The following is a 15051-nucleotide window of genomic DNA, read 5'->3' on the forward strand; positions in this document are numbered from 1 at the left end:
ATTTTCTATTTGCTTCATCTGTATCTCAGTGGAACAACTTTTCTTGTCTTCCTGTGGATTACTTAACTTTTTTAAAAGTATTCCCTTTTGGTTTATATTTTATTTTATTTATTTTTACTTAAAAATTTGTTTTTAATGTTTTTATTTATTTTTGAGGCAGAGAGAGACAGAGCATGAGCAGGAGAGGGGCAGAGAGAGGCAGGGACACAGAATCCGAAGCAGGCTCCAGGCTCTGAGCTGTCAGCACAGAGCCCGACTCGGGGCTCGAACTCATGGAGTGTGAGATCATGACCTGAGCTGAAGCCGGACACTCAACCGACTGAGCCACCCAGGCGCCCCAATTTTATTTTATTTTATTTTTTAAAATTAAGATTATTTATTTATTTTGAGAGACAGAGCAAGCAGGGTAGGGGAAGAGAGAGAAGGGAGAGAGAGAGAGAGTCCTAAGGAGGCTCCGCATTGTCAGATTACCTGACAGACCTGATGCAGGTCTTGAACTCATGAACTGTGAGCTCACGACCCTAGCCAAAATCAAAGGTTGGATGCTCAACTGACTGAGCCACCCAGGTGCCCCATCACCTTGTTTCATTTTTATTTGTTAATGTTTGTGAGAATATGGGTTTGGATACTTTTCTTTGTGGTGGCAATATATACATATATATACATACACACAGATGTAAATATAAATATATAGAGAATAATTTAATATATATTATATATTAGCATATATATTAGTTACATATTGCATATATCGTATATGTGTGTGCGTGTATATATATATGTGTGTGTGTACACACACACACTATATGCAACATACAATAATATCTATACACATTATATTATATACAGATGTATAAAATCAATCCCAGTGTATTGGTATTTCTTCTAGTGATGTGAAGAAATGTATTTCCATTTAAATTCCTTTACCCTCCCCACTTTTTAAATATAATTTTTGAAATTATTTTTCTAAATATATTAAACCTCGCATTAGATGTTGTTATAATTTTTGCTTCAACCATATTTAGAATTTAAGAAGCATATGAGCATGAACTCAGTCTATTATTTTGCTCCGTATTTTATTCCTGTGCCCAGACTGAGTATTCAAACTGGGAGCGGGGGCAGGAGGGCTGTTAGTGAGCTGAGGTTGGTCTCCCGGGGACTCCTCTCTTAGTCTGTGGCCAGATTCTAATGCTCTGTAGTTTGGGTCAAGGTTTTGGGTAGACTTACCCAGCTTGGAGGCCTGTATTCTCTACCTCACAATTTGTCTAACTCTGGTTTCATTACATATTTTAAGATTTACTTCCAAACTAGCATCGTGTCCTTTTCCCTAGGAAGCAAACTTACGAAAATCAGCCAGCTGGCTCTGCAACGCGTGAACATGACACAAGTGGCCTGTGTCGCCTTGCAGTGGCCATTTCGCTTAGCCCGCCTCTGCCGAATCTTAGCAAACTCAGTCACTGCCATCGGACGGAGCTCTTACCAAGTTTGCTATCCAGATGGTGACTTGATAATTGACTAAGAGAAAATAAAGATATATATTCTTATACTTTATGCTGCTCTCTATACATCCGCCACCAAAAAGACCCTCATCTTAACTCTATGCTAGTGACCCATATTTGATAAGCTCACAGATTATACTAGTGTGTTGTGTGTGATAAAAGTAACCTAGAGAAGCTAAAATAGTCCCCTTCTCATGATCCTGTAGGTTTACAAGCACGTTCAGGCCACATGAGAGGGATTTTTTTTTTTCACACGCACAAAAAACCAATTTTACAGAAGACTTGGGTACTTAGATTGAATAGTTTAGTATATAACACAAATAAAATAATAAATAGTAAAAACACAAATGCCCGCATATTACTGATTTATGGCTATCCAAATACAAATAAATATTTATCCAGTGTCAAAATTTATTAATAATAATAATAAAATGTTCACAAAGTGTATATTATTAGGGTTTCAATGTTCAACATAATTATAATTTATTTCTTTGCATGTTTCAAATATTTACATAACACAATATTTTACGTGTTCAACAACATGTATCGTAAACTTTCTGATCTTAGAAACATACTATTAATTAAATTAGCAAATTCATATTTACACATATGCAGGCACTTGCACATAATCTGTGTGTGCATATGTGCATGCGGTGTGTGTGTGTGTGTGTGTAAAATCCAAGTGTATGAGTTCTAACATTTGTCCCTGACTACAGGATTCTAAGGTTTCATTTAATATCTTTAGATCATGTGTGTGTAAAGTATTTACCTCATAAATATACGACAGTGGAAAAATACCAAGGTATTAAACTCACTCTAACGCACATCTTTGCTTTTTTTTTTTTTTAATTTTTTTTTTAACGTTTATTTATTTTTGAGACAGAGAGAGACAGAGCATGAGCAAGGGAGGGTCAGAGAGAGAGGGAGACACAGAATCTGAAAGGGGCTCCGGACTCTGAGCTGTCAGCACAGAGCCCGATGCGGGGCTCGAACTCACAGACCGTGAGATCATGACCTGAGCCGAAGTCGGCCGCTTAACCTACTGAGCCACCCAAGCGCCCCTTTTTTTGCTTTTTTTTTTTTTTTAATTTAGGCTTTTCCTGCAAAACCTGCAGTAATCCCTATACACAAAGTAATCTTCTGGATAAAAAAGTAAATATTTTTCTCAAGAACTAATCTTTAATTAGTTCTTAATAATATTTCCCTTCATGGTTCTGAAACTCGTACATTTGTGAGTATGTTATGACTAATTTTTTTTTCTGAAAATATTGGCATTTGTTAATGTAACTCAAACAATTATTGATTTAAAAAAGATTAAATATCACATACATTCTGAATCTCAGGGTGCTTAGGGTTCTGATTTAATCAGTCGTCAGCTGTTCATCAATACTTTAATCACTGTAAAAACATATATATTTCTTTGTGTGAGAAATGTCCAGGAGACTCACTGGGTTTCTTCTTCTTCTCCTTCTTCCCCTTTTTTTAAATTTTGTTCACCCATAACATATATCATTGATTAATCCACAGACAGGTTAATGTCCACAGTAAGGGAAAATAAGAAAAATGAATGAAGCTAGTAAGATAGAGATAAGAAAAGATAATAAATTTATAAAACAAGTGGGGCCATCTATCTTGATAGTGGGGATCAAATCCTGAAATATTGGCTACACTTATAACCCTACTGTGAATTTGGATGATATAAAATTGTGGATTATTTTTTTATAACTGTAAACACCCCAATTTGATTAAGATGAACACATTAATAATTTATCATTAAGTCACTTTAAAATAAATAATAAGTATAAGATAATAAAACAAAAAAAATAGCAGACACTTTATCATTTTCTTGTCCTGCTATTTAACATTTATATTTTATTTAACATCATTTAAGTTAAAATATACATATACATGTGTATATGTATGTATAAAATATACACATATACACAATATATATTATATATATACACACATATACACACTATATATATTTATATATATGTAATGTAAGGTATATATATAATATATATGGTACATATATGATATGAATATATGTATTTAATATATATATATAAGATATATATATATATATATATATAATATAAATATATATACCTTACCTAAATGTAAGAACTGAAATAATAAAATTCCTAAAAGAACACATAGGCGATAATCTCTTAGACATTAGCTTTAGCAATATTGTTCCCAGATATATCTCCTAAGGCAAGGAGAACAAAAGCAAAAATAAATTATTGTGACTACATTAAACTAAAAAGTTTTTGCCATCAACAAAGTGGGAAGGCAGCCTACTGAATGGCAGAAGATATTTGCACATGATATAACTGATTTTATATCCAATATATCCAAAATATATAAAGAACTTATACAATTCAACAGCAACACCACCACACACACACACACAACACACACACACACACACACACACACACACTCCAATTAAAAATGGGCAGAAGATCCCCTCTCTCTCTGTTCCTCCCCTACTCCCACTCTGTCTCTCTCTCTCTCTCTCTCAAAAATAAAATAGAGATAAAAAAAATTAAAAAGGCAGGGATCCACCTGGGTGGCCTCAATCAGTTAAGCATCTGACTCTGGCTCAGGTCATTATCTCACAGGGTTCGTGGGTTTGAGCCCACATCAGGTTTTGTGCTGACAGCTCAGAGCCTGGAGCCTGCTTCGGATTCTGTGTCTCCCTCTCTCTTGTCCCTCCCCCACTTGCACTCTGCCTCTCTCTCTCTCAAAAATAAAAGATTAAATTTTTTTTTAAATGGGCAGAAGACCTAAATATGTTTTCCCAAGAAGACATACAAGTGGCCAATAGACACATGAAAAGATGCTCAATAACACTAAATGTTAGATAAATGCAAATTAAAACCACAATGAAATATCACTTTGTACCTGTCAGAACGTATAGTATCAAAAATGTAAAACATGACGGTGTCAGAAGGATGTGGAGAAAAAGGAACACTTGTGCATTATTAGTGGGAATGTAAATTGGTGTAGCCACTATGGGAAACAATATGGAGATTCCTCAACAAATTAAAAAAAAAAAAAAAGAGCTACCACATGACCCAGTAATGGTTATTTACCCAAAGAAAACAAAAACACGAATTCAAAAAGATATGTTATCTATGTTATCACAGTACTGTGTTACAATACCCAAGATATGGAAGCAACCTAGTGTCCATCAACAGATATAATTTATATATTCGTACATATATATTTGTATATATATAAAGTCAAATGAATGGATTGTATGTGTATCTATATGTATATATGGAAATAAAGTCAGACAGAGAAAGGCAAATGCCATATGATTGCGCTTATAAGTGGAATCTAAAAAACAGAACAAATGAACAAAGAGTGAAACAAAAAAGTAGATTCATAATTCATAAGTACGTACAACAAACTGGTATTACCAGAGGGGAGGGAGGTAGGGGGGCAGGTGAAATAAGTGAAGGGAAAAATTAATAAAATAAAATAAAATAAAATAAAATAAAATATAAAATAAAGTAAAATAAAAATACTGAATCTTAATTAACAAATGAATATAACAATTTAACTTATTCATGGTTTGTGGTAATAAATTTTAGCATGTGTAATTATATTATTTCATTATAGTGTTAACATATAAAGTATACATAGTAATAGAGGGGCACAGGGTGACTCAGTCAGTTGAACGGTTGAGCGTCTGACTTCAGCTCAAGTCATGATCTCATGTTTGTGGACTTGAGCCCCGCATCAGGCTCTGTGGTGACAGCTTGGAGCCCGGAGCCTGCTTTAGATTCTGTGTCTCTCTCTCTTTCCCTGCCGCTCCCCTGTTCATGCTCTGTTTCTCTCTGTCTCTCAAAAAATGAAATAAAACTTAAAAAAAAATTTTAAAGAAACAGAATATACAGTTGACATGTTTGCAATATCATGATCTGTCTGTTCTTATGGATATGATTTTATATTAAAGTACTTAATAAGTACCTTATTTCTTAATTTTCAATTTAAATGGTGTATTTTTGTTGCTGTTGTTGTTGTTGTTGATGAAACATGTGTTGATAGGTAATAATATGCAGATCTTTTGAAAATTTTACAGGCACAAAACAGTGTCATTAAACATTCACTAATTTGTATTTTTTTTAATACAAGAAGGATACATCTAACTGAACATTACACTTAGATTATATTTGAAATGAGACCCCCCCAAAAATAGTTACTTATTATGTAAGTTTTCAATTGAATATCAGAACTATTTGAGTTTCCCAAGTACTCTTACATTTATTTTAAAGTGCTATAAAATATTTATATAATACTAATATTTAATCATTACTGTTTATAGAATTGCTATATTTAATCAATGTAGGTGATATCTTAAGTCACTCCACTCTAAGTTGTTTTGACCACATTTACCTGTTATGTTTAATTATTATGTTGGAGTAGTGCATATCAATTTCAGTAAATTTTAGTTTAGGAAAACTGCTGAATTCTGATCCTTCTATTAAACAAAGAAAAATATGAGGTAATTAAGAAAAGAAAATGAGTACCTAAGATGAAATTCAATACCAGGAGTCAATATTCTTGGTTCTAAGGTTTGGTATTTACACAATATAATGATAATGATAATATAAAATTAATAATAATAATAATAATAATAGATGTACAGCCAATCTCAAACCAAAATTTTAAAAATTTGATAACCCAAGTTAAAGATAAAATTTTAAATTTTATTAGATTTGATTAATTCCAAAAAACAAAAACAAAAAACCAGGCTCTGGGGCATATTTGGTGATTCCTACCAAACACCCGCACCAAATGCCGTCAAAAGGAAATGCTAGCCTTCGCATTTCTTCCCTACAGATGGTCTGGAATCAGTCAATTTGAAAGACTTATTTTCTAAAACTGAGGTGACACCTGAGAAGAGCATAATCTACTCCTGTTTCCTAAACTCAATTCCCAATCTGTGTTCTTTTAGTTGATTGAGGGAAGGGGAGCAGTCCTTTAAAACAAATGGCCAGCGTAAGGGCAGAGCCATCCAGCCACATGCATGAGAAGATGGCGAGAGTCTTGATATCTTTCCCAGCAGCCACTCCTGCTTTTTCCAGGTCCTGCCCTTCCCTACTGACACCACCACTAGTGGAAATATGTCTTTGCTACATCCTCTATGCCAGCAACTCCCAAAGCATTTTCCCTGAAATCGATGGGATGAATAAAAATAAACCAAGAGATTTTATGTTTAGCTTCTGCAGCATTTCTAGGTCTTCTAAATCTAAACTACAGTGTGAATCACCAAATGGAGAATGAGGGATATAGATGTGTATTTGTAGCAGATGTTTTCATGGCCTGTCCTGTGTCCTCTAAATCACAGATTCTGGGGAGAAAACCAGAGAGAAAACTATTTTCAACAATCTAGGATGGTAACCTCCAGCAGCGGAATCTCCATTTCTATCTAAGGACTATCTCTAGCAGCAGAGGAACTAGTTACTGGGCTTGGGAAGGGAGGAATGGGTAAACTAACATTTTAAGGGCATCTCACAACTAAGGAGTGGTATACATATACATAGGCTTCCTCCCTGCGGTAGTACAGTTTTGAGGCGTATTCCATATGGTTTCCAAAAGAATCGAGTCCTGGTGGCCAGCACAAGAATTTGCTCACTAACATATGTATCACTGGCATTTCTACCTTAATGTTTTTGGTTTTATTTTTTTTCCCTCTCTTACTTATCTCACTTTCACTGTATCTTCTCTCTCCCCTGCTTTTGAGATCACTTCCCAAACAAACACATTAATTTCTTTTTTGAATTCCCGGGACACATACATAACACTTGAAACTATACTCTTTTACTATACTACCTCTGGAGTTTCTGACAGCAGTAAATGGTGAAAAAGTGATGTCCAAATAGTTACAATGAATTAGAAACTACATATTCATGTTCAAAGTTTTTAAAAGCCAAACCAGTCATTGTCTCCTTTGAGACATGGAGACTCAACTCCTTTGAGTTAACATGGGTTCTTGAGTATCATGATTATTTAAAGAAAGCATTGCCTCCAGGGGAAAATGTCACATACTGAACAAATTATTAATCCAGTTATCCTTAGAAAATACCAGATATTTGAGGATTTTTACACATATAATCTCTGAATTGAAAAACTCATCATGGATTCATTTTATAAATATCTCCTTATGTGACATTGCTTTATTTATAACAGAGAACTGAAAGTTGAAGATTAACCCAACCCATTCTATTTAAAGAATAAAAAACAATGATTTCACAAGGAAAAGAGGTATAGGTTGACAAGATATGTAGATTTTTAAAATTTCCATATATTTTGTGTCAATTAAATTGTTTTTTTAAGTCTGCCTGCAGTTTTACACCTGTCAAAATGTGCTTGAACAAGAAATAAGTGGCTTAAATAATTTTGAAATTTATTATTCCCTTGAGATTGATTGAAGGAATTATGGGATGGTGAAATATTCTGATTGACACAGATTGGGGCAGGATTAATTCCCCAGAGTTCAATCCCTGCCAAGTGACATAGAGACTTTTGAATGTATAACATTTTTGAGAAAAAGAACATTAAGAAGGAGAAAAAGAACATTAAGAAGGAATAATAGATAACATATCATTTTTAACTAAAAATGTACTAAAAGTAGGTGTCTAAAAATTGGATGGGTATTTGCGCCTTAACTGTGTATTTTATTTGTGCATTTTATGTCTAGGTGATTTTTTTCTTTTGTTTATAAAAGTCTGTATTTTTTTATGATAGATACATTATATGCCAAATAAAGGGAAATTCAAACATAGAAAATCAAGAAGAAAAGCATTAGCTACTATTAACCAAACAAAGACAATAATTGCATGATCTATTAGCACATAAACTCTGTCTTACATAGCATATCCAATGTTTATGGAGACTACAAAGAAATTAAATTGGGACAAAGAAGCAACACTAGAAAATTCTGTAAGATATTATTTGTTTTTGTTTTTGTTTTTGTTTTTGTTTTTGTTTTTGCAGGGTCGGGGGAGCTCCTGGGTGGCTTAGTCGGTTGAGCATCCGACTTCAGCTCAGGTCATGATCTCATAGTTCCTGAGTTCAAGCCCCACGTCAGGCTCTGTGGGGACAGCTCAGAGCCTGGAGCCTGCTTCGGATTCTGTGTCTCCCTCTCTCTCTGCCCTCCCCTGCTCACGCACTCCCACTATCAAAAATGAATAAACATTAATTTTTTTTTTTTTTTTTTAATAGAGAGCTCAAGCAGGGAAGGGGCAGAGAGAGAGACAGAAGATATGAAACAAGCTCTGTGCTGACAGCAGAAAGCTGGATGCAGGACTCGAACTCACCTGGTGAAATCACGACCCAAGCTGAAGAGGGATGCTCAACTGAGTACCCAAGTAGGATATTAATATTAATACTAATATTGATATTAATATTAATACTAATATTAATATTAACTTTGGAACTTAACTGGGAAGATCAAAACAGTGAGAAATGATGGTACTTAAATGGCTGTAGAAACTTGAATCTACATCTGTGATTGTTGAGAAGTGTGTGTATAATTGGAATAATGCTTGTGTTTCTGTATAAGCAATGGTCGTGTATGTTAACACTAGGAGTACAGTAGGCGTGAGGGGAAAAGAAAATTTAAATCTGGGATACTCGAGGTCTACACATAAGAGTTCACAAAATATATTTGGTTGGTATGAAATTTGAAATATAAAACTATACAAGATTCCTTCAGAGTGAGGAAAAGACTACTAAATAGGCAGCAACCAGAAAGGCAGAAGTAACCAAAACACACACAGATTCTTCAGGGGTATAAAAGCCAATTAGGATAGAGAAATATGGGATTTTGTGTTTCATCAAAATGTTCCTGTCTTTCTAATTCTGATAATATAGTTGCCCCTGTGGCTAGTGGGAAAAACAAAAAACAAAAACAACTAAAGCATTAATATACTCATAAAGTAGCAACTTTTTTAGGTCAAAAGTCTGAATGCAGGAACTAAGGGAAAAATATCTCACACTGGAACTGGTTTGTCCCTAAGGGCAGGTACCGGAGCGAGTAAGTTTGGGTTTGCTAAGTGTCATGCAGCAGATAGAATAATAAACAGATATCAGGTCTTTCCCAAAAGAGGGAGCCACATAGGGGATCCTCCCCCATAAACTTGAGACCAAAAGATTACAGTCTCAATGTAAAAATGAATCAGAAGCAAATCAACCTTATCCCATACCCACAGGAAATTGTATGTAAAGTTGACTTGAGACTGAGCAGATTGAAAGTAAAATAAATTATTAAGAATTAGCAGTTGCAATCTAAGCATTGTTTACATGTGCTGCCCCAAAATGTCACTTGGCAAGTCCAAAAACCTGTTAGGCTAAGAAGTAGGATAAGGTGGTCCCAGAACCATGGTGTCTTTAAGGGACTCACAGAAGCCAGGTGCCTGGGTGGCTCAGCCAGTTGGCCAGCTGACTTCAGCTCAGCTCATGACCTCATGGTTCATGAGTTCGTGCCCCATGTTAGGTTCTGTGTGGACAGCTCAGAGCCTGGATCCTGCTTCACAGAGCCACTCCCCTGCTTGCATTCTGTCTCTCTTTCTCTCAAAAATAAACATTAAAAGAATAAAAATAAAATAAAAGATATTTAAAATGGATACGCATTGTATTATGCAAGTTGGAATTTTGATAAATAAAAGTAGTAATTTGAAAACAAAAAGAGGGAAAGTAATAAAACAAAAGAGAGAAAATGAGACATATGCAAGAAATTTAAAAAAAAGGAAACATATTGTAAGTATAAGCATAAACTATCAAAGATTACCTTAAATATAAATAGACAATAAGTTTCCTTATGATATAAAGATTGGCAGAAGAGTTATTTTTTTAATCCATTTCTAGGATGGTTACCAAGATATAAAGTAATAGAAAGATTGAAATTCAAACAACACAGGGGCGCCAGGGTGGCTTGGTCAGTTAAGTGTCTGACTTCGGCTCAGGTCATGATCTCACGGTCTGTGAGTTCGAGCCCCGCGTCGGGCTCTGTGCTGACAGCTCGGAGCCTGGAGCCTGTTTCAGATTCTGTGTCTCCCTCTCTCTCTGCCCCTCCCCTGTTCATGCTCTGTCTCTCTCGGTCTCAAAAATAAATAAACGTTAAAAAAAAAAATTAAAAAAAAAAAAAAAGAAATTCAAACAACACAAACCTTCTATGTAAGTACAATATTATTAAAATCTGGTATTGTTAAAGCAATGATAAGCAAAACAGAATTTAAGCGAAAGCATTTATTGATAAAAGGGAATTTATTCTTTATTATAAAAGTTTAGATTTGTTAGAAAGTTCTGATGATTTATATGTGTATCAACCTAACATAAACTGTAAAACCTTGGTTAATGAGCACAATTCGTTCTGGAAACATGCTTGTAATCCAAAACACTCTTGTATCAAAGTGAATTTCAGGAACCATTGGTTGTGATTATGTGACATTCAGCATCACGTAGGACTCGTATTGCAACACATCACTCATTTAGCAAGTTAAAATTTATTAGAAATGTTTGTTCCCCTTGCAGAACACTCTCAGAACAAGTTACTTGCAATCCAAGGTTTTACTGTATACCCAAAGTACATAGAGCAAAAATATCAGAACTGCAAAGAGAAATGCGAGAGGCCCCAAATCACTACAGACACTTAAAACACAAATATTACAAAAATAGAAGAAAAAAATTAAAATGCCACGCACTAAAAGAAGCTGTTTGATTAACAAAATGAACCAAATGTCATGGATCCGAAATGAATAGTAACAAATAACAAGAAAGAAAACTGGGAAAAGTATAAATAATATGGGTAAATAACTGGGAAAAGTATAAATAATATGGATAATGAATATTATAATATATGTTAGATGAATAATTAACACATGAAAAATGAAAGAGCTGTGTGTAATGCAGCTAAAATATGTAAAGAGAACATTTCTAACATCGATTGGGCTACTTAGCAAGAAATAAAAAGTGAATAAGTGAGAGAGAGAACCAAAGAATGAAGAAAGTAATATAAAGAAGTAATAGCATATATTTAAAAGTCCAAAAATTCAAACTTTGGAAAGAATGAAAAAAAGTAGCAAGCCTATAATGAGACTAGTGAAGAAAATGCACAAGTCACCATTATGTGGACTAGAAAAGGAGGCAAAATCACAGCATCTGTACACATTAATAATAATGCCTTTCTGTTTTACCATGATGGGGCAGCATACATTGGAATAAGTCTCCCAGAAAACAGACACAAAACCAAAACAAACAAGGTAAAACAAACATTGTAAGCTATGCAATAGACATTAACCAATAATAAGTTCTTCCATTTTGGCAGAACGGAAGGACATGAGGTGCTACATTCTCTTTGTCAGAACATTTAACATTGACGTACTCTTTCCACTTTACCTGCACCATTTAATCTTAGATCTACTATAAGTATATTCAATATTACCATTAATCATTTCATAAGATTCCCCACCTCACATTGTGCTTGATGAAATTCTAATAGACTCTTCAGAAAATTCTAATGACTATAGAGTTTCTCGAATTCTGGCATGTTTAGAACTACAGTTATTAGCTATGGTGCTTGAAGGGCCGTTTGGCTGGTTGGGTCCTAATATAGATTGGGCTGAAAAATGTTTATTAGGGATCCATATCTGTGAAAAAAAAAGAGCTTCGGAAGCAGAATTGAGAAGACGAACAGGAAGAAACGAGAGGTAAACCCACAAATTAACGGAACGTCGAGCATGAGCATTGTCTATGAGATTTGTCCTAATGCCAGACCTCCTTAAATGGCCTTGTTAGCTACCTAGGTATTGGTGGCGTCGTGAAGGGCATGACCTTGCATTAGTGGTCTTGCAGTAGCTGAAGCAAATACCAATGAGTGACATCTGCTGACCACACTCATTTCACTTGTCAGAAAGCGCTCCCCTGAATTACATTTATATTTTGGGGGAGTTGTTTTTAGGGCTGAGAATAAGGCTTAACTTGGTAAATGTTTCATGTGTACTTGAAAAACTTTGGATTTTATAGCGATTGATAAAGTATTTTATAAATGTTCTACAGATTAATTTGCTTGGTTATACTGTTCAAATTTTTACGTTGTTATTATATTGTGTATTAGCTCTATTATTAAAGTATACTGCTCAAATATCCAGCAGTAATTGGGATTTCTATTTTTTGATCATTGATCTCATTTTCTTGTTACTATATTTACAAAATCTACTGTTTGTTATACATGCATTAAATGTATCATATGTTATTGAAAAATTACGTTTTATGCTAATGAATTTACTTATTTTAATCATCTGGTTACATTTTTGCTGGTTACTAATTGCGCTGGTTACATACCTTTCTTTTAAGTCTAATTTCTCTTAAACTAATATGTCTCTCTACCTGTCTTAAGGTTAATAGTTGGATATTTGCAAATTATTTTATTTTTTATCAAATGCACCTCTGATGGACAGCATAAAAATTAGTTTTCTGAGAAATAAAGCCACACACATACGGTCAATAAATCTGACAATGGGTCCCAAAATATACAATGGTGAAAGGGCGGTGTCTTCGACAAATGGTACTGGGAAAATCAGACAGCCACATGCCAAAAAGTTGAAACTGGCTCCCTATCGTCTACCATACGGAAAAATCAACTCAAAATAGATTGAAGACTTGAATTTTAGACCTGCAATCATAAAACTCCTAGGAGAAAACACAGAAGGCAAGCTTCTTGACATCGCGCTTGGCAATGTTTTTTTTTTTGTTTTGTTTTTGTTTTGTTTTTTTTGTTTTTTTTTTGTTTTTTTGTTTTGTTTTGTACTGGACACCCAAAACAGAGGCAGCAAAAGTGATAATAAAGAAGTGGAACTCCAAAAGCTAAAATCTTATGCATAATAATGAAAAGCCATCAACAAATTTCAAAAGCAAGCTATCGAATGGGAAAAAAATATTTGCAAATCATACACCTGATAAGGGCTTAACATGCAAAATGCATGAGTCCATAAAGAGCTCCTATAACTCAATAGGAAAAAAAAGGAAAGGAAATTGCATTGTATAACAAAGAAAAATCTGCACTCCCATGTTCATTATACTATTTTATTCACAATACCCAATAAATGGGAATATCATAAGTAGTTATTGATGCATGAATGGACAAAGAAAATGCTATATTTATACAGTTATATACATAGTATAGTAAATATATCTTATATGTTGTTATACATATAATTTACCTTTCCCATTTTGTAGTATAAAATATAACAATATAATTAGAAAATATTGAATTCAAACCTATATTTATTTCAAGCCTAGTTAATGACATCTTATTCTTTCTTTCTTTTTTTTTTTTTTTTTGCATATTTTTCTTATATAGTACTAACACAACATCCCCAGGATTCTTTTAGCTTCACTAAGCTATTATAACATTGAAATCCAGTAAACAAATAACAACTGCACACATACACAAAAAAAGTTTCAAAACATTAGAATTTTTTTAATTTAATTTTTTTTTTGAAAGAGGGGGGAGACAGAGCACAAGCAGGGGAGGGTCAGAGAGAGAGGGAGACACAGAATCTGAGACAGGATCAAGGTTCCGAGCTGTCAGCACAGAGCCTGACATGGGGCTTGAACTCAGGAACTGTGAGATCGTGACCTGAACCAAAGTCGGACGCTTAACCGAGTGAGCCACCCAGGCAACCCAACATTACAATATTTCAAATAAATTATTTTTCAAGCCTGAGCATTGAATTAATAATCTCAACTCTCTGTCTCAATTGTGTATAAAGAAAAAATCCTTCATCTTTTATTACAAAATATATGTGCAATCAGCATACTTTTTATCACTATAGATTCTAAATACTTGCAAAGTTATTCTATAATTCCTCAATGAACCCTTGTGTCTAAAACTGGCTCAAATGTAATAAGACATCAATGATTAAAGTTCTACCAAATCAAGACACTGCAATTCACTGGAACATTGCTAGATATTCTTTGAGAGCCGATATTATTATTATTATAAGCCCATGCTTTTAGAAAAATGTACCATATTATCCAAAACTAGCCTTTCATATTCTATTCCTAGTTTGGTGTGTTAGAATAAGGTATTTTTGAAACACTTGAATTCATAAGGAGAATATTTTTTTAAAATGTCAATGAAATGCCATTTCTTCATGCTTGAACAACTCAAAATTGGCTCAAATTATTCTCCTCAAACTTTCCGAAACATTTTTTATCCAAATTCTAAGAACAATCACAATAGGTTTTAGCTACAAATGTGAGAATATTGTAAATGTCAGGGTGGATACATTTCAAAATGAATTTTATAGTCACCTTTTTCATCAGAGTGAAATTGTGCTATTTTGTTAAAAGTATATTTTATTGTAGACTCATTCTGGTCAAGATTTTGTCAAGTTGCACTTTTAAAGGCTGAAAAAGGGTTTCTTATGCAATGATTTTATATATATCCATATATAATATATATGGCATATAAAATCAGTATGTGCATCTGCTATATCAAATATCCTGTTTGAAGCTGTAAAAATAG

General features: G+C 33.9%; 1 pseudogene; it reads left to right on the forward strand.

Annotated features, from left to right (window-relative positions):
• The first annotated feature begins 1378 nt into the window (after positions 1-1378).
• Positions 1379-15051, forward strand: part of LOC128775464 (uncharacterized) — a 44308-nt pseudogene continuing 30635 nt past the window's right edge.

The sequence above is a fragment of the Panthera pardus genome, unplaced genomic scaffold (genome assembly GCF_024362965.1).
Source record: "Panthera pardus isolate Hobbes unplaced genomic scaffold, ASM2436296v1 HiC_scaffold_8, whole genome shotgun sequence".
NCBI lineage: Eukaryota > Metazoa > Chordata > Mammalia > Carnivora > Felidae > Panthera > Panthera pardus.